Raw genomic sequence first — 17948 nt, 5'->3', positions numbered from 1 at the left:
AGCGCTGTGCTTAGCGCCACCTGCGCTTAACCCGCTGCGCTACCGCCGGATTCCCCCGTTATTTCTTTTTAAAGGAGTGCTAGGTGCTTGATTACTCATCCTTTTTCTTGCCCTCTTCAGAGTCTGTAATTTGGTATAATGCACGTTACAGTCCTTAGAACTAACTGCTGGCCTCCTCACAAGCTGTGTGTTTGTAGTCTGAGGGATGAGGTCGCTGCAGCAAAAAGTGGGGTACACTACAGTATGGCAGTGCTGCTGGAAGTGAAACGCCCGTAAGTTATGAAAACTGCGCACAAGGAGGTCAGGACCAGCCAAGCACTTTGAGCAGCCCCACGTGGACATTCTGCGGTGGGGATACTCTGCGAAGGTGAGTGAGTGCCCGAATGTCCGCGTGCTAGCCCCCCAAACCTGGAGTGGTCAGCTGAGCGTGGTGGGAGAGAGAGGCAGAGCCGCCAAGGCCTCTGTGGATGAGTCATTCTCACCTCCCCAAGCAGGTGCCAGCGGGCGGAAGCTCCAGTGGCCGCAGTCCCCTGCGGCGCCCCCTCCCGGGCCGCCTCCTCCAGGCCGACTCTGACCTTGCCGCGGGGCGGCCGGCTTGGCGCAGCCCGGGCGCCGCAGAGTGGGCCGCTGGTTCGGGCTGCCCATCGGCAAGCAAGCCGGCAGCTCAGCGGTGCAGACCACGGAGCCGAGCTCCGGCCGCCGCCCTCCCGCGCCACCTCTGCACCGCGCGCCCGCTCGAGGTCGCCGGCCGAGCCGCCTGCGGGCGGGGCGCGCCCACCTGCCCCGGAGGTCGCTCGCGCGGGCGCACGCGCCGCAACCGGGGCGGGGAGGGTGGGTGTGCTCGGGGCGCCGCCGCTCCGCCCGCGCCTCCGGCTCCTGCTCCCCGCGCTCCGCCCGCCCCGCGCGCCGGCTGCAGAGCGGCCATGGGCGGCGGGGGCCCCGCGCTGTAGAGCCCGCCGGCCCGGGACCCGCGTCCCGCATCCTCGCCGTCCTGGTAAGCGGGGCGGGCGGTGGGGCTGCGGGCAGCCCTCCTGGGATTCCGAGCGGTCGTGTGGGAGCCGCCCCCGAGGTGGCCCGCGTGCCCTGGAGGCTCCCGGGGCGCCGTCTGCACCTGCGGTGCTGGGGAGGCCCGGGGTGGGGCCGGAGTCGGGGCGGGGGCGCTGTTCCGGTGGGCTGGGGGTGGGGGGACCCCTCGGGGCGGTGGAGCAGCCTCGGGAGCCTGGCGGGAGGGCAAGGGCTCCACACGGGACTCCTGCGCGAAGGAGGACTTAGGAGCCCCAGAACTGTCTGGGAGGGACCTGGGACTCAGGGGAGGGCACCCTGGCCAGGAGTAACTTCTCCTTTAGGGCTCAGTGAGCCCCACCATACGCCCCTTTCGCATAATGAAGAGCCAGGGGCTCTGTAGAACGGCTGTCTTTGTCCACCGCCCACCATTAAAATGTGTGTTCTCCATGGTAGCCCATTGGACTCCAAGCTGTATCTTAGTGGAGGCAGGAACTTCTGTAAGCGCACAGGTCACAGGGAGGGGTGGGGGTGTGCACACCAGCGAGTTATCAGAAGCGAAAGAAAGATTTGAGCCTCTGAGCTTGACTATCAAGAATAAAGCAGTAAGACCAATGGGATGACTGATTCTAGAAGGTCCTGGAAAGAAAAGTTCTTTGAAGGAAGAAAGGATGTGTACAATTTTTAAGCACCATTATGCTAAGGTACTCATGCCAGTAACGAATACCATCTCATGATATCCCACAGTAAGTAGCCTTATGAAACAGTTCTCTCTAAAGCCTCAGGCTTCTTAGACTTAGAGAGGTTTGCCAGTTTCCCCCAAGGTTACAAATGCAGTCATGAAATCTGTTTTTAAAGTTTACTTGAGAAAAGCATCAAGCAAAAACAAGAATGTGTATTTATTAATAAGTTGCACTAAGGTATCAACTGCTCAGTAAACGTGACCATTAAATAAATAAATGAGGGCAGTTTAATTGGGAATGAGACTTAAGGGAATTAATTGATTTCCAAGGAGTTCCCGGATTTAAGGGTGTGGCTTCCTTCCCTGACAGCCCCCACTAAAATGGTGCCTCTTGGTGGCTCTAGATTGCATTGGGTCTGGAAGAGACCTCTGGGTGTGGTCTTTGACAAGGCTTTGCTCTGGGAGCTACAGGAACCCTTCAGAGGATGGAGTGTGCTGAGACCAGACTCTTGACTGGAGAGAGAAGAAGGAATGACGGGATCGGCTTTAAGAAGCATGATTCACACTGTCCTTGTGACTGCTTGATTACATGTCCCATAAGACATTGATTCAGAGACCCCTCAAGACATCTGAGTGGGGTCCAAAGGTCCAACAGTGTCTCTGAGGAGGAAGGCATCCTGGGGCTTGGTTGCCTGCAGAGTGCAAAGGGCCTGTGCCCACATCTTGCCCCCCCCCCCCATCTCTGATAGCACTTTGATTCCACCTGAATCCCAGGGCTGGAGCTTTGAGAACAAGGGTAGACTCTTGTCTAATAATGCAGTGGTGACGGAACCAAGCAGTGGGATTCATCGCACAGTCATTCTGGGAGTTCTCCTATTCCCTTTCCTGCCTTCTTCCACACAGTTAAGTCTAAGTGACATCCTCCTTTAATAGAAGTGGCTTCTTTGGGCTCCTAGGGATCCATCGTGAGAAGACAGCAGACTTGTGAGAAAACAGAACAGCCCCATTTACCAGTTATTAGCTTTTCTTTTTCACTAGATGGCTTCCTGAAGCGTGGGTGTGACGCAGAGCAATGCAGTAAATTCTCTCTAAGGTTTAATTGGTGAAGCCCCTACCCATTGGAGAGTTCCTTATAATGTCCCCCTTTCAAGATGACTTTATTTTTATAGAGACAGAGAAACAGAAGGAATGGGGAAGAAAGAGGGAGAGATTGGGGCCAGGCGGTAGTGCACCTGGTTAAGCGCTCACAGTGCACAAAGACCCAGGTTCAAGTCCCTAGTCCTCACCTGCAGGAGGAAAGCTTCACAAGTGGTGGAATAGAGCTGCAAGTGTCCCTATCTATCTATTATCTATCTATCTATCTATCTATCTATCTATCTCCCCCACCCCTCTCAATTTCTCTCTGTCTCTATCCAATAATAAATAAATTAAAATATTTTTTTAAATTACAGAGATAGAGACACCTGCAATACTGCTGCACCACTCATGAAGCTTCCCTCCCCCCCCCATGATGGGGATGGAGAACTTGAACTTGGGTCCTTGTGCATAGTGACGTGTGTGTGACCGCATGTGTCACCACCTGACTCCCTATAATTTCCCTTTCAGAACAGGTTCCTCTCTTCAGTTTAGTACACCAAAATAAGCAGGGATTTTGTTGTTGTTGTTGTTGTTGTTGTTGTTGTTGTTGTTCAGGGACTGGGCAGTGGTGCGGTCAGTTGACTGCACATGTTCAAGTGCCCAGTCCCCCACCTGCAGGGGGGAAGCTTCAAGAGTGATGAAACAATGCTGTAGGTGTCTTGTTCTCCCTTTTCTCTGTTGCTGCCTCTAGCCAATAAATAAAAGAAGAAATAAATCAGAAAGGGCAAGTGTGAAGTGTACAAATGTTCCCTTACTCCAATTCAGAGATTTGTCAGTGAGGTATGGGGGTTAATCGGTTAATCCTAAACTGATCTGTCCACTGATGGCCCTGAGTTTCACATCTGCTCCTGACCCTGGGAAAATTGCTAAATGGCTCAGGTGCTTCCCACATAATGGCACTTGGATATCATCTCCCTGATGCCCAGCAGTGGGTAAACATTAAAATTACAAAAGATCCTAAGAATACTCTATTTTTAAACCTTTTTTAAATTTTATTTATTTTTATTTTTATTTTCCCTTTTGTTGTCCTTGTTATTTTTATTGTTGTTGTAGTTATTATCGTTGTCATTGTTGTTAGATAGGACAGAGAGAAACGGAGAGAGGAGGGGAAGACAGAGGGGGAGAGAAAGATAGACACCTGCAGACTTTCTTCATCACCTGTGAAGCAATTCCCCTGCAGGTGGGGAGCTGGGGGCTCAAACCACACCACGTACGCTTAACCCGCTACGCTACCACCTAACTCCCCCCTCTCTCTCTATTGATCTCAACATGAGCCTGCAAATCAGATCATTCCAGAACGGGTGTGAAGGATGTCACCAGATTATCTTAATTGTCTTAAAACGTTTTGTTTTTCTCCAAAAGATATAAAGGGAGAGAGAATGCCTCGCCCAGTTTGGCTTGCATGTGCATAGATGTGTCTGGATTTCACTGTGTGGGTTTTTCAGCCTTTGATCTTCCACAACTCTGACCACATTCATAATGTTTTCTTCCTCCCATATTTGCCATCTTCTGTGATAGCGCTTCTTTTTCCCTAACTTGAGAAATAGGAGGATGTTGGGGGCCAGGCACTAACATAGAAGGTTAAGGGCACATAGTGGGAAGTGGCAAGGACCAACATTAGGATCCCGGTTCAAGCCCCTGGCTCCCCACCTGCAGGAAGGTCACCTTGCAAGCGGTAAAGCATGTCTGCAGGTGTCTATCTTTCTCTCCCCCTCTCTATCTTCTCCCCCTCTCTCTATTTCTCTCTGTCCTATCCAACAGCAACAACAGCAATAACAACAAGAGCAATGAAATGGGAGGAAAAATGGCCTCCAGGAGCAGTGGATCCATAGTGTAGGCACCAAGCCCCAGCAATAACCCTGGAGAAAAAAAAAATTTCAGAGAAATAGGAGGATGCTACTAAGTCTGTTTCCCACAGTGTATATCATTTTTCCAGTGCACCTGTTCCTAAGTGGATGACGTTTATGCAGTTGCCTCTCTTTACCCTACAGAACCTACACCCTTCCAGCCTCAGAAGCTTTCCTCTGGCAGTACTTGGGTTTTTTCTTTGTTCACTGCCCAAATTGACTTACTCATTTCTGATGGGAATGCCATTATCCATTTCGTCCCTCCATTTTAATCTGGTTCTGACAGGAGCTGCTTACCCACTGTGGACCAAGAAATCAGCACTATTGGTTCAGTTTTGCTTTTTTTTCCTCCACCCCCTTCCTCCTTCCAGCAGTCCCCTTAGAGACCTACACATATTTGCTAAGTGCTACCTACTTGCCAGGGGCTGTGCACTTTAAGTCTGAGAGTTCCTTTGAGTTCACAGAGAACCAGTCTGCACTTTTTCTAATAATTTACGGTAAGTAAAAGAAAAGAAGGGGGGAAATTACAGCTTTCCTGAGTATCTGCAGGAACCAATGTACAGTATGCCTTTTCCCAGGCACCACTGAAACACAACTGTTCTCTGCCTTTTCTAGCAACCACACTTTTAGCCCCCCTACTGCTGCCCTGCCAAAATTGCTTTTGCCCATATGCTTTGAGTTAGCCACACTCTTGGCATCCTAGGATAATAATTAAAGTACCTTATATAGTTGGGTAATATATAACAATGTTAAAAAATCATTTACATGCCTAATCTCTGTTTGGTTTTGAGACATAGTTTGTCTGACTGGGGTCATATGAAAACAGCAGTGTGTAGGCTGACTCATCTTCCTTCGCTTCTCTCTCTTGCTCTCTCTCATACTAATCATACTTATGAGTCTTTCCAGCTCATTACAGTCACAACTTGCTAACACTTAGACTATAGTGAAGAATTTCCAAAGGCCAACCCTGTAACACCAGAGTTGTCCTGCTTCCTGGCCTCAGAAAAATCGAATTCTCAGGGCTATTTTTTCCCTCCCTGAAGTCCAAATACACATTACATTGCATTTATTTATTTGTTTATTGCATTTGTCCTTTCTGTTTTGGATAGGGACAGAGAAAAAAAATGGGAGGAGAGGGAGGGAGAGAGAGAAAGAAAGACCTGTAGTCCTGCTTCACCGCTCATGAAGCTCCCCCCTGCAGGTGGGCACCAGAGGTTTGAACCCCAGCCCTTATGCATGTTGAAGCGTGCATTCAACCAAGTGCACCTCCACCCAGCCCCTACACATTACTTTCTTTTTTTAGTATTTTCGATTTATTTATTTTTATTATTAGATAGAGACAGAAATTGAGATAGTGAGGCATATATCACAGAGGTAGGGCACCAGACTTAAATGCCTGAGGCCCCAAAGTCACAAGTTCAACCCCCAGCACAACCATATGTCAGAGCTGAGCAGTGCTTTGGTGTCTTTCTCTCTCATGAACATAAACAAAGAGAGGAGATAGTGACGGAGAGGGACAGAGAGACACCTGCAGCCCTGCTTCACCACTCATGAAGTAAAGCTTTCCTCCTGCAGGTGGGGACCAGGGGCTTAAGCCTGGGTCCTTGTGCCCTATAGTGGGTGCACTTAACCAGGTGTGCGGCACCACCTGGCCCCCATATTACTTTCTAAACAAGTATCTTAAGCTTCTTGTCTCAAATCAGTGCTTGGGGATGATCCTTAGCTGAAGGCAGGTTCCTTTGCCCATTTCCACCCAGCAACCCCTCTGACTTTGTGCTGTGTGTGCACGTAATGGGTTCCCCATATAGCGCTATGCTTGGCAAGTGCTTTCACCTCTTCCTGGAATGCCTCCTCTCCCCCTCCTCTTAATCACTGGGGTAACTCCCACTCATATTTCAAAATTTAGCTCAAGCAACACCTTTTTTTTTTTTAATCCTACACGTATGCCCCCTACACACACACATACTCGCGCTGCATCCTCGCAGGCTGAGTGAAGTTGCGTTTGTTCATTCTACCAACAACCGTTAGGCCCCTGGTCTGTGCCTGACACTTAGTAGGCTGCACTCAGCAAATGTTTGGAGAGTCAACAAGCAAGTAAGTGATAATGATTAAGGTGCCTTACACTGGGGCTGGCTCTTTGCTTCAGAGGCCTGGGGCTGGGCACAGCAAGTGCCTCTCCATCTTGCTGAGCAGCTCTGCTTGCTAAGTGCAGTCAGTCACACCAGCCAGTCTCTGGTGCTGTGATGTTCCTGAACTGGTGCTCTGCTTCTGTTCGAAGTCAGCATTGTAGCTTTTCATGAAGATTTGACCTGGGTCCCCAGAGGCTAAAGATCATGTCATAATTTTGTTCTCATGTATATTAGAATTTTGCAGGCCTTCCACCAAAATAAAATAACTGGACTTCCCTCATATTTCATTCTCTCGAGCTGGGCTTAGGAAGACAGTCTTAACTGTCTTTAGCCTTGTTTTTAATATTTTATTTATTTGTTTATTTTCGTGAGAGAGAAAGACACCAAAGCACTGCTCAGCTCTGGCATATGGTGGTGCTGGGGACTGAACTTGTGACTTTGGGCCCTCAGGCATTTAAGTCTGGTGCCCTACCTCTGTGATATATGCCCAATCCTTTAACCTCCAGAATAACTCTGTGCTATTGGTGTGACTGCCTCCTAGACTGGCTGATTGAAACAAGCACTGCGGTTGTGAGTAAACTAGAGAGAGGTCCCAGGTCAACTCCCCAGATTCTCTAGACATGCAGTCTAACCGTAGCCTGTACACTGCTCCTATCACCAACCACTAGAAACAGGCTCCATGCAGGCTCCAAGAGCGCTGTGGAGAGGTGCTGGAGTCAGGCAGTATTTCCAGTCAATCACTGGAGAACAGTCTTACCACTTCAGGCTTGATTTTTCCCATAGACTAGCAGAGAGGATATGGTTCTCCTTTCTGAGATGTATGCTCATGTGTGCAGTGAGCTTAGGGTCTGTGTGAAGCATGAGGCCTTTTCCAGACCCTGGTTTTTATTGGTTTTCCAGCCCCACTGTCCATCACCTTCTGTTAGGTTTGTGGTTTTCCCTGAGGCTCTCAATCATTCACGCATATGCTTCCTGGAGCTAATTGTCAGCCACCTTGAAATTGTTCACCCTTACGTGCAGATGCTGCCCTTGCTAAATTTCTCCAGCTCAAAGGCAGGAGGGAAGGGATACATTTTCAAGCTTCCCACATGTGGTCTTAGGGCAGCTGACTTCCTGTGGGCCAGTCCACGGTGCCACAGGACACAGCATAAATTCAGGGGACGCTAATGTGAACACTTAGCCAGGTGTGCCACCGCCTGGCCCCATTCAGGGGACTCTTGATAGTGTGATTCACTCTTCCTGTCTCCTTGTGGTTGTGGAACACTAGCGAAATTCCAAAATTCTGTAGTTCTCTTCTGTTACCAGAGAAGTCAGGGAGCCAGGAAGTGGCACACCTGGTTAAGGGCACACAGTACAAAGCACAAGGAACCAAGCAAGGGTCCAGGTTTGGGCCCCTGGCTCCCTACCAGGGGGATGCTTTACAAGCAGTGAAGCATGACTGCAGGTATCTGTCTTTCCACTCTATTCTCCTCCTCTCTTAGTTTCTTTCAGTCCTATCCAATTAAAAAACAATGGAAAAAATGACTGCCAGGAGCAGTGGATTCGTAGTGCCGGCACCGAGGCCCAGCAGTAACCCTGAGGCAAAAAAAAGTCACCTGTCACCTGTTAACAATATACTGTATTGTTACCTGCCCTCACCCCTACTAGTCAAGGACTCATCTAAGGAAGCAAAGTAGGTGTTGTGAAATGAACTGGTGAGTGTAATTTCTAGAGCTGAGTTCTGAAGATTTGGTATCATCAGTCTCTCTGTCCATTTGTAAAGAAAAAGAAGATCTTATTGACACCCTCCTCAGAAATAAATGATTTATGTTGCCTGGTCATCTCTGCAAACCTCAGTTCAACAAAGATTAATAGAACACATATTCTGTGAAAGACTAGAGAGAGAGCATCTAGGTTTTTCTCCCTTTCATCTCAGTGAAAAAGCTTAGGGATTCCTTCTTTCCTCCCTGCTCTATCCCCTGACCGCAGCTCAGAACATGTCTTCGCCTTGGTCCTGCCCAGGGAAGCCTCCTAACCTCCAAGCAATCACTTTTAATTGCTTTTGAGTCTTTTCTAAACAGCTGCCATTCCCATATCAAGAATCAAATGAAAGCAAGGAAATGCACTTTACATTTTGCAAGCTGACTGAAGAGCCTACCGCCTCTTAGCAGGGTTATTCCCTGGGCTCGTCACAGCAAACAATCTCCAGAGAGCTTCGCGAGAGAGTTTCCCTGGCTGCTTTTCTCGTCCTTGTTTCTCCACAAGCTACTGCTGCGGATCAACCCTCCTCTTCTGACTCCCACCACTCCACCCTTATAAATAACCCTGCTGCACTGGAAGCCTGTGCTCTGCAGAGGATGGGTGTGTCTTGTGCACACGAATTCCAAGCTGCCCACATAGGTCTTACTGCTGACAAATGCATCTAGGCAGACATCTCTTACCTGAAGACAGTTTCTGGTTGCCGTTTGTTTACATTTTCTCCAAATCATATACCCCAACCTATCCCACCTTCTTTTTTTTATTATTTTTATTTTTTATTTTTTTTTTTTTTATTTAAGAAAGGATTAATTAACAAAACCATAGGGTAGGAGGGGTACAACTCCACACAATTCCCACCGCCCAATCTCCATATCCCACCCCCTCCCCCGATAGCTTTCCCATTCTCTATCCCTCTGGGAGCATGGACCCAGGGTCATTGTGGGTTGCAGAAGGTAGAAGGTCTGGCTTCTGTAATTGCTTCCCCGCTGAACATGGGCGTTGACTGGTCGGTCCATACTCCCAGTCTGCCTCTCTCTTTCCCTAGTAGGGTGGGTCTCTTGGGAAGCTGAGCTCCAGGACACATTCTATCCCACCTTCTTGTCCCTCTGTTATTCATCAGATTGTGTTCCCTGGGTGTTTGTTTGTTTGTTTGTTTTGTTTTGTTTTTTGTTCGTTTGGTTGGTTGTTTTTTTTTTTTCAAGCCTTCCCTAAATATTACAAATTCTCTGACAGTCACATCATTCTTCGGGCACTGTCTTTTTAATCTCTCTTTGATCACTGTTAGGAAGGCATTAAAAAAAAAAAAGTGGGGAGAGTCAGGCGGTAGCGCAGCGGGTTAAGCACAGGTGGCACAAAGCACAAAGACCAGCATAAGGATCCCGGTTCAAGCCCCCGGCTCCCCACCTGCAGGGGAGTCGCTTCACAGGTGGTGAAGCAGGTCTGCAGGTGTCTATCTTTCTCTCCCCCTCTCTGTCTTCCCCTCCTCTCTCCATTTCTCTCTGTCCTATCCAACATCAATAACACCAATAACTACAACAATAAAACAACAAGGGCAACAAAAGGGAATAAATAAATGAATAATTTTTTTTTAAGTGGGAGTCAGGTGATAGCGCAACAGGTTAAGTGCAGGTGGCGTGAAGCGCAAGGACCAACATAAGGATCCCGGTTCAAGCCCCCGGCTCCCCACCTGCAGGGGAGTCGCTTCACAAGCGGTGAAGCAGGTCTGCAGGTGTCTATCTTTCTCTCCCCCTCTCTGTCTTCCCCTCCTCTCTCCATTTCTCTCTGTCCTCTCCAACAACGAAGACATCAATAACAATAACAATAATAACTACAACAACAATGAAAAACAAGGGCAACAAAAGGGAAAATAAATAATTATTTTTTTAAAGTGTCATCTGCCTTCCCCAAGAAGTAATCATTAGAAAAATCAGGGGAGTCTTTACAGCCTGGTTTCCTTTTAAGTCACTCTCTTCCCAGGTCTTCTACCAGCACTGAAGAGGCTCAGTTTTTCTCACCAGGCATTTGTTTTTATCCATCAGTAATCACAGCCATTTGTTTCTTTAGAAATTAGAGCTGATTTTGTTCATCTTTCAGACACCCCAGGCGCACATCTTGGACACTGCAGCACAGTGCCTTTTTTAAAAAATTTTATTTCTTTATTGGGGAATTAATGTTTTACATTCAACAGTAAATACAATAGTTTGTACATGCGTAACATTCCCCAGTTTCCCATTTAACAAACAACCCCCATTATGTCATTTATCATCCTTCATGGACCTGTATTCTCCCCACCCACCCACCCACCCCAGAGTCTTTTACTTTGGTGCAATACGCCAATTCCATTTCAGGTTCTACTTGTGTTTTCTTTTCTGATCTTGTTTTTCAACTTCGGCCTGAGAGTGAGATCATCCCATATTCATCCTTCTGTTTCTGACTTATTTCACTCAACATGATTTTTTCAAGGTCCATCCAAGATTGTCTGAAAACGGTGAAGTCACCATTTTTCACAGCTGAGTAGTATTCCATTGTGTATATAGACCACAACTTGCTCAGCCACTCGTCTGTTGTTGGACACTGGGGCACAGTGCCTTTTTAATCAAGGTGTCTGTTGCATACTGGTTTGGTCCTCTCCACTAAGCATTAAGGGGTTGGGCTTTCCTCTGGAAGCCTAATTCTGTTGTATCCTCACAGTTTACTCTCAGAAAATACCGTGTTGATTCAGAATGACTTGAGGTCTTGTTTCAATTCTGGTGATTTCACTTTAATGATCTGCTTGATTTCTTCTGCCCTTGTGGGTGTAAAGGCCTTAAAAGTTGAACCATCTCAAGTAGAAAGAGTATCATTACTCTGAGAACCTGTGGGCAGAAAGTAATTTTAACTGGGGGAGGATTGATGATTTACAATCAACGGTACAAGTGTAAAATTTCTATTTTCTGCAGAGCACTATAACCAGCCCCCACCTAGGTCCTCTTCCACCATCATGCACCAGGATGGCAAAGCCCCCACCCCCACCCCAGAGTCCTGTACTTTAGTGCAAAACACCAAACCAGGTCCAAGTTCTGCATTATTGTATGTTTGTTTTGCTGGTGGATATAATTAGACTTCGGTTTAATTATTATTATTTGTTTTCCTCCTCCAGGGTTATTGCTGGGCTCGGTGCCTGCACCATGAATCCACCGCTCCTGGAGGCCATTTTTCCCCCCTTTTGTTGCCCTTGTTGTAGCTTCGTTGTGGTTATTATTATTGCCCTTGTTGACGCAATTCGTTGTTGGATAGGCCAGAGAGAAATGGAGAGAGGAGGGGAAGACAGAGAAGGGGAGAGAAAGATAGACACCTGCAGACCTGCTTCACTACCTGTGAAGCGACTCCCCTGCAGGTGGGGAGCCGGGGCTGGAACCGAGATCCTTACGCCGGTCCCTGCGCTTTGTGCCACATGCGCTTAACCCACTGCGCCACCGCCCGACCCCCCCCCCCCCCCCCCCGGTTTAATTATTTTAAGAGTGAACTCCTGGGCTGGTGAAATAGCTCCCTTGGATAATGTGCTGCTTTGCCAGGTGCACAGCCCAGGTTTGAGTCCAGCCTCTGTGACACTGAAGGAAGCTTTGATGCTGTGGTCTCTTTCATACTCTGTCTACCTGGCTGTGGCTGTCTCTACCTAAGAGAGGATGGGAGGGCATAAGAGGGGAGGGGATGGGTGAGGGGCGGGAAGGGAGAAAGACTCAAAACTGTGCAATTAAATCATTAACAACTGATGTAGCTTAAGAGTGATTCCTGTTAGCCTTTCACAGCCTGCTGACTGTAGCAGGGCTACACTGTGTTGGGAAATGCCTGTGGTTAGTTTGCTAATACAGTATTAATGAGTCATTTCACTTACATAGTAACCCTCCTGAATGACTGGCCTTCTTTCAGAACTCATTATATTATCTGCAAAAGCAGTAAGAACCAAATGCATACCACTGATTCTTCCTCCAATGAATCATTCTTGAAAAAGTGAATTTTGTATGGTTATTTCAGTTTTCCAAATGCGTATTTTTCAACTTTTTTTTTCCTTTTTCTTTTTTTTTTTTTTTTTGGCCTCCAAGACTTTGGTGGGGCTTCATGCCTGCATGATTCCACCACTCCCAGAACGCCCTCCCCATAGAGTGTAAGAAGCAGGGGAAATCGAGAGTGAAAGGGGGGGAGAGAGAAAGAGAGACCTGCAGCGCTGCTTTACCAGTCATGAAGCTTTCTCCCTGCAGGTGAGGACGGGGGCTTGAACCTGGGTCCTTGTGCACTGTAATGTGCACTCAACCAGGTGTGCTGCTGCCCAGCCACTAATGAAGTTATTTTAGAGCGTTATTGTCAGTATTTCATTAAATCACATACAGAAAACATCAGGAGCACCCTATATAGTAGAAGTAAGATTGGTTCACAAAACCTGAATGTCTGTTGATAATTATGTGCAGAGGGTCAGATCACACACTCTGTATCTTACTATGGCTGGGTCATAGTCAAAAAATGTGAAGGCAGCTGGGGAGTAGTTCAGCTAGTAGATCATCAGACTCGCATGCCTTAAGGTTACTGATTCAAGCCCCAGTGCTTCACATACCAGACTGGGACTCTGACTTGTCTCTCTTTCTGTCTTGTGTGAATCTCTTTCTGATAAGCAACAAATATGAGGTTTTTCAATTGGGGGAAAAAAAGAACACACAAAGGTTTCTGAAGAAAACACTATAGAATATATTAAAGAGAAAGAAAGAAAAATAAAACACTATATATAGCCCAAGAAATAGTATTGATTATGAGGATGGTCCGCGGTGAAGGACTGTGTATGTCTTTTCATTTTCCCTCTTGGTGGTGTTTGCCTATCTCTCCCACTGCAAGTTGGGAACTTGCTTTTCTGCCTTCCTGCATGAGGCATGAGGCATGTGGACCATTTGTGGGGATGGTAGGCCCCGCCTTTTCGAGAACACGCTGGGTCCACTGTCTCCTCAGAGACTCTAGTGTGCACTCCCTGTCCTCATCACTGCTAACTGCCACCCCCACCTAGATTGGATGCCCCCATTAGGTCACAAAGACTACTAAAGATACATGAAAATAGGGGCAGAGGGTAGATAGCATAATGGTTATGCAAACAGACTTTCATGCCTGAGGCTCCAAAGTTCAATATCTGCACCACCTTAAGCCAGAGCTGAACAGTGCTGTGGAAGGAAGGAAGGGAGGAAGGAAGGAAGGGAGGAAGGGAGGGAGGAAGGTAGGAAGGGAGGGAGGGAGGGAGGGAGGGAGGAAGGAAGGAAGGAAGGAAGGAAGGAAGGAAGGAAGGAAGGGGAAGGGAAGGGAGAAAAGGAAGGAAGAAAAGGAAGGAAGGAAGGAAGGAAGGAAGGAAGGAAGGAAGGAAGGAAGGAAGGAAGGAAGGAGAAATATAAAAATAGGGGCCAGGCGATGGCACCCCCAGTTAAGTGCACACAGTACCAAGCACAAAAGACCCAGGTTTCAGTCCCCAACTCCCCATCTGTAGCAGGAACACTTCAAAGCTGCGAAGCTGATCTGCAGGTGTCTATCTTTCTCTCTCCCTTTCTATCTCCTCAATTCCTCTCTGTCCTATCCATTAAAATGGAAAAAATGAGGGAGTCAGGCGGTACTGGCATAAGGATCCCAGTTGGAGCCGCCAGCTCCCCGCCTGCAGGGGAGTCGCTTCACAGGCGGTGAAGCAGGTCTGCAGGTGTCTATCTTTCTCTCCCCCTCTCTGTCTTCCCCTCCTCTCTCCATTTCTCTCTGTCCTATCCAACAACGACGACATCAATAACAACAACAATAAAAACAAGGGCAACAAAAGGGAATAAGTTAAAAAATTAATTAATTAAGTGGAAAAAATGAGTCAGTGAGTGGCTCACCTGGTTAAGCACACATGTTACAGTGCACAAGGACCCGGGTTCAAGCCCCTGACCCCCACCTGCAGAGGGAAAGCTTCATGAGTGGTGACGCAGGGCTGCAGGTGTCTCTCTGTCTCTCTCCCTCCCTATTTTCCCCTCCCTTCTCAATTTCTCTCTGTGTCTAATGAATAAATAGTTTTTAAAAAAAAAAATTGGTAAAAATGGCTGCCAGGAGTGGTGGATTCATAGTGCTGGCACCCAGCCCCATTAATAACCCTGGAGGCAAAAAGAAAAAAATAATGAAAATGAACATTCTACATTTTTTTTTTTGAAACTAAGCTTCCCACTTCAGCAGGTGGGAAGACCAGGGACTTGAACTGAGGGCCTTGCGCATGCTGATTTGTGCACTTTACCAAGTGTTGCACTGCCTGCCTCTGAAAATGAACAGTCTAAATGCTTATAGTTTGTATTCCAGATACAGTCATTAGCAAATAGAAAGCTGAAGCCCAGAACAATAAAAGCATCCTGTCTGGGTCACAGAAAGGCAGACAAAAACTAAAGCATCCCTGGGATTCTTTTATATAAAATTATTTTGCAATGTAGATTAATTAGAAATGCATATTAACAAAAAGATGAAAAATATTTACATTCCATGAACACTATTGTAGCTGTTCTTTAATGAACATGTTCATATATTTAGAACTTCCTTTTACACTGGTAAATACACTTCTGCTCCATGCTTTCCCATTTCCCATTGTCCAATACTGTTTGAAATTGGGAGAAAGGAGTTGTTTTTTTTTTTTGCCTCCAGGGTTATCGCTGGGACTCGGTGCCAGCACTATGAGTCCACTACTCCTGATGTCCATTTTTTCCATTTTACTGGATAGGACAGAGAGAAATTGAGAGGGGAGGGGGAGCATAAAGAGGGAGAGTGAAAGATAAACACCTGCAGACCTGCTTCAACACTTCTGAAGTATCCCCCCAGCAGGTGGGGAGTCAGAGGCTCAAACCTGGATCCTTGTGTGGGTCTTTGCACTTCATACTATGTGCACTTAACCAGGTGCACCACCAACTGGTCCCCTATTTACTTTTATTTTTTATTAATGATCTAATAGTGATTTACAACACTGCCCCCATCACTAAAGTTCTGTCCCCACCCAAGTCATACACTTTAACTTTACAAACAAATTGTACCAATAAGAAGAGGGAATCTCTCCTGTAAGTTTGTAAATTAAGAATTATGACTTAATGATTCGGGCGGTAGCGCAGTAGGTTAAGCACAGGTGATGCAAAAGAGTAAGGACCGGCGTAAGGATCCCAGTTAAAGCCCCCGGCTCCCGACTTGCAGGGGAGTCACTTCACAGGCAGTGAAGCAGGTCTGCAGGTGTCTATCTTTCTCTCCCCCTCTCTGTCTTCCCCTCCTCTCTCCATTTCTCTCTGTCCTATCCAACAATGACAACAATAATAGCTACAACAATAAAAAACAACAAGGGCAACAAAAAAGGGAATAAATAAATATTTTAAAAAAAGAATTATGTCTTAGATTTCTTTGTTAACATTTAAGGGCAAGGCAGATAGATAGATACCTTGGCAGTACTGAAATTTGCAGCATTTGGGTTGTTTCTAGAAAGTAGATGTGACTGTCTTCAGCTATTATATGTATTCTGGTTTCATTAAAAAATGAATGTGGAGACCAGGTGGTGGCACACTCATCTGAGTGCATGTCACCATGCACAAGGTCCCAGGCTCAAGCCCCTTGTCCCCTCCTGCACAGTTTCACAAGTGGCGAAGGAGTGCTGCCCGTGTCACTTTCTCTCCCGTTCTCTATCTCCCCCTCCTATCTCAATTTCTCTCAGTCTGTAGCCAATGACTGAATAAATAAATAATCAAAGGAACGTTCCCATAATTAGTTAGAAAATGTTGTGGTCCAGGAGGTGGCACAGTGATAAAGCTTTGGACTCTCAAGCATGAGGTCCCGAGTTCAATCCCCAGCAGCACATGTGCCAGAGTGAGGTCTGGTTCTCTCTCTCTCTCCTCCTGTCTTTCTCATAAATAAATAAATAAAATCTTTAAAGTTTAAAATATTTTTTAAATATTTTAAAAAGAAAATGTTTGCTGCAGCAGCCTAGAAGAATAAGATGGCGAACTCTCAAGTATGTGGTCCTGAGCTTGATCCCTGGCATTCCTTGTGCCAGATTGATGCTCTGGTTCTGTCTCTCTCCTCTCATAAATAAATAAACACACAATAAATAAATCTTTGAAAAGGGAAAAAAATCTTTACTGCATGTCTGTTCTGTTTCAGACACATTGCTAGGAAGTAGAGCTAGGTAGGTGCTGAGCAGGGTAAAAATACTCTAGTTGTCATCTAGCGTTGGTCAGATAATCATTTGATTGAATGTGTAATGGCACAGATAAATCTTCTAAAATATTAGAGTTGGTGTTGTAAGCACTCTGACCTGGATTGGGGGAGTGATACTTGAGCTGTATCACTGTATTGGATCAATAAGCACTAATTGGTAGAAGGATTGTTCAAAGGACCCCCAAGATAGAAGGAGTTTGACAAAGACTGTAGCACAAGTGAGGCTGGAATGAACCAAGGCCTCAATAGGCCATGGTAAAGAGACTAACCTGGGGGGCCAGGTGGTGGCACATCTAACTGAGCACACATATCACCCTGAGAAAAGACCCAGATTCAAGCCCCCATTTGCCACCTGCAGGAACAGTGAAGCAGATCTGCAGGTGTCTTTCTCTCCCCCTCCCTCTTTGTCGTCCCCTCTTCTCTCCATTTCTCTCTCTGTCCTATCTAACAAGGACGGCATCAGTAACAACAACAATCCCTATCTTTCCCTCCCCTCTCAGTTTCTCTCTGCCTCTATCCAATAACAAATAACATTTTTAAAAAAAACCCACAAACCAATTTGAGGGCCAAGCAGTGGCACACCTGGTTAAGAGCACACATTATAGTGCGCAAGGACTCAGGTTCAAGTCCCTGGTCCCCACCTACAGGGGGAAAACTTCACAAGTGGTGAAGCAGGGCTGCAGTTGTCTGTCTCTTTCTTTCTCTTCCTCCTCCTCCCATCTCAATTTCTGTCTCCATCTAATAATAAATATAGAAAGAAAGAAAGAAAGAAAGAAAGAAAGAAAGAAAGAAAGAAAAGACCACTCCATTTTCCTAGCATCTTGTGCTCACTTTATATCTGTGTCACATTTTGGTAACTCTCACAATATTTTAAACTTTAATATTATTGCTATATCTGTTATGGTGATCACTGATTTTTTTTTTTTTTGATGTTACTGTTTGTAGTTGTTTGGGGACACTGTGAACCGCTCGCTGTTCCTCTCTGTGAGCCTCTGTGTTTTCTGAGACACAGCCATAATGAAATTGAGCCAAATAATAACTCTACAATTGTCTCTAAGTGTCCAAGTAAAAGAGTCACATCTCTCACTTTATGTCAAAAGCTTGAAATGATTAAGCATAGTGACAACGGCATGTCAAAAACTAAGATAAACCGAAAGGTTTCTTACACCAGTTAGCCAAGTTGTGAATGCAAAGGGAAAGCTC

The 17948-nt window shown here is 46.5% G+C and overlaps 1 protein-coding gene across 2 annotated transcripts in view; it reads left to right on the top strand.

The window, feature by feature from the left end:
- The first annotated feature begins 261 nt into the window (after window positions 1–261).
- The window catches only part of PHF24 (PHD finger protein 24), a 39386-nt gene continuing 21699 nt past the window's right edge, over window positions 262–17948 (top strand). Inside the window, exon 1 of one of the 2 annotated variants that reach the window (XM_016188046.2) lies at window positions 262–367. The gene's annotated coding sequence lies outside the window, so the exon portion shown is untranslated. Of the gene's footprint in view, window positions 368–851; window positions 995–17948 lie in introns of those variants that run through there. The other variant, XM_007522834.3, reaches the window with a different exon arrangement.

Source organism: Erinaceus europaeus, chromosome 10 (genome assembly GCF_950295315.1).
Source record: "Erinaceus europaeus chromosome 10, mEriEur2.1, whole genome shotgun sequence".
Lineage (NCBI taxonomy): Eukaryota > Metazoa > Chordata > Mammalia > Eulipotyphla > Erinaceidae > Erinaceus > Erinaceus europaeus.
The sequence above is the reverse complement of the archived record's forward strand: the minus strand, read 5'-3'. Positions and strand labels throughout refer to the sequence as shown.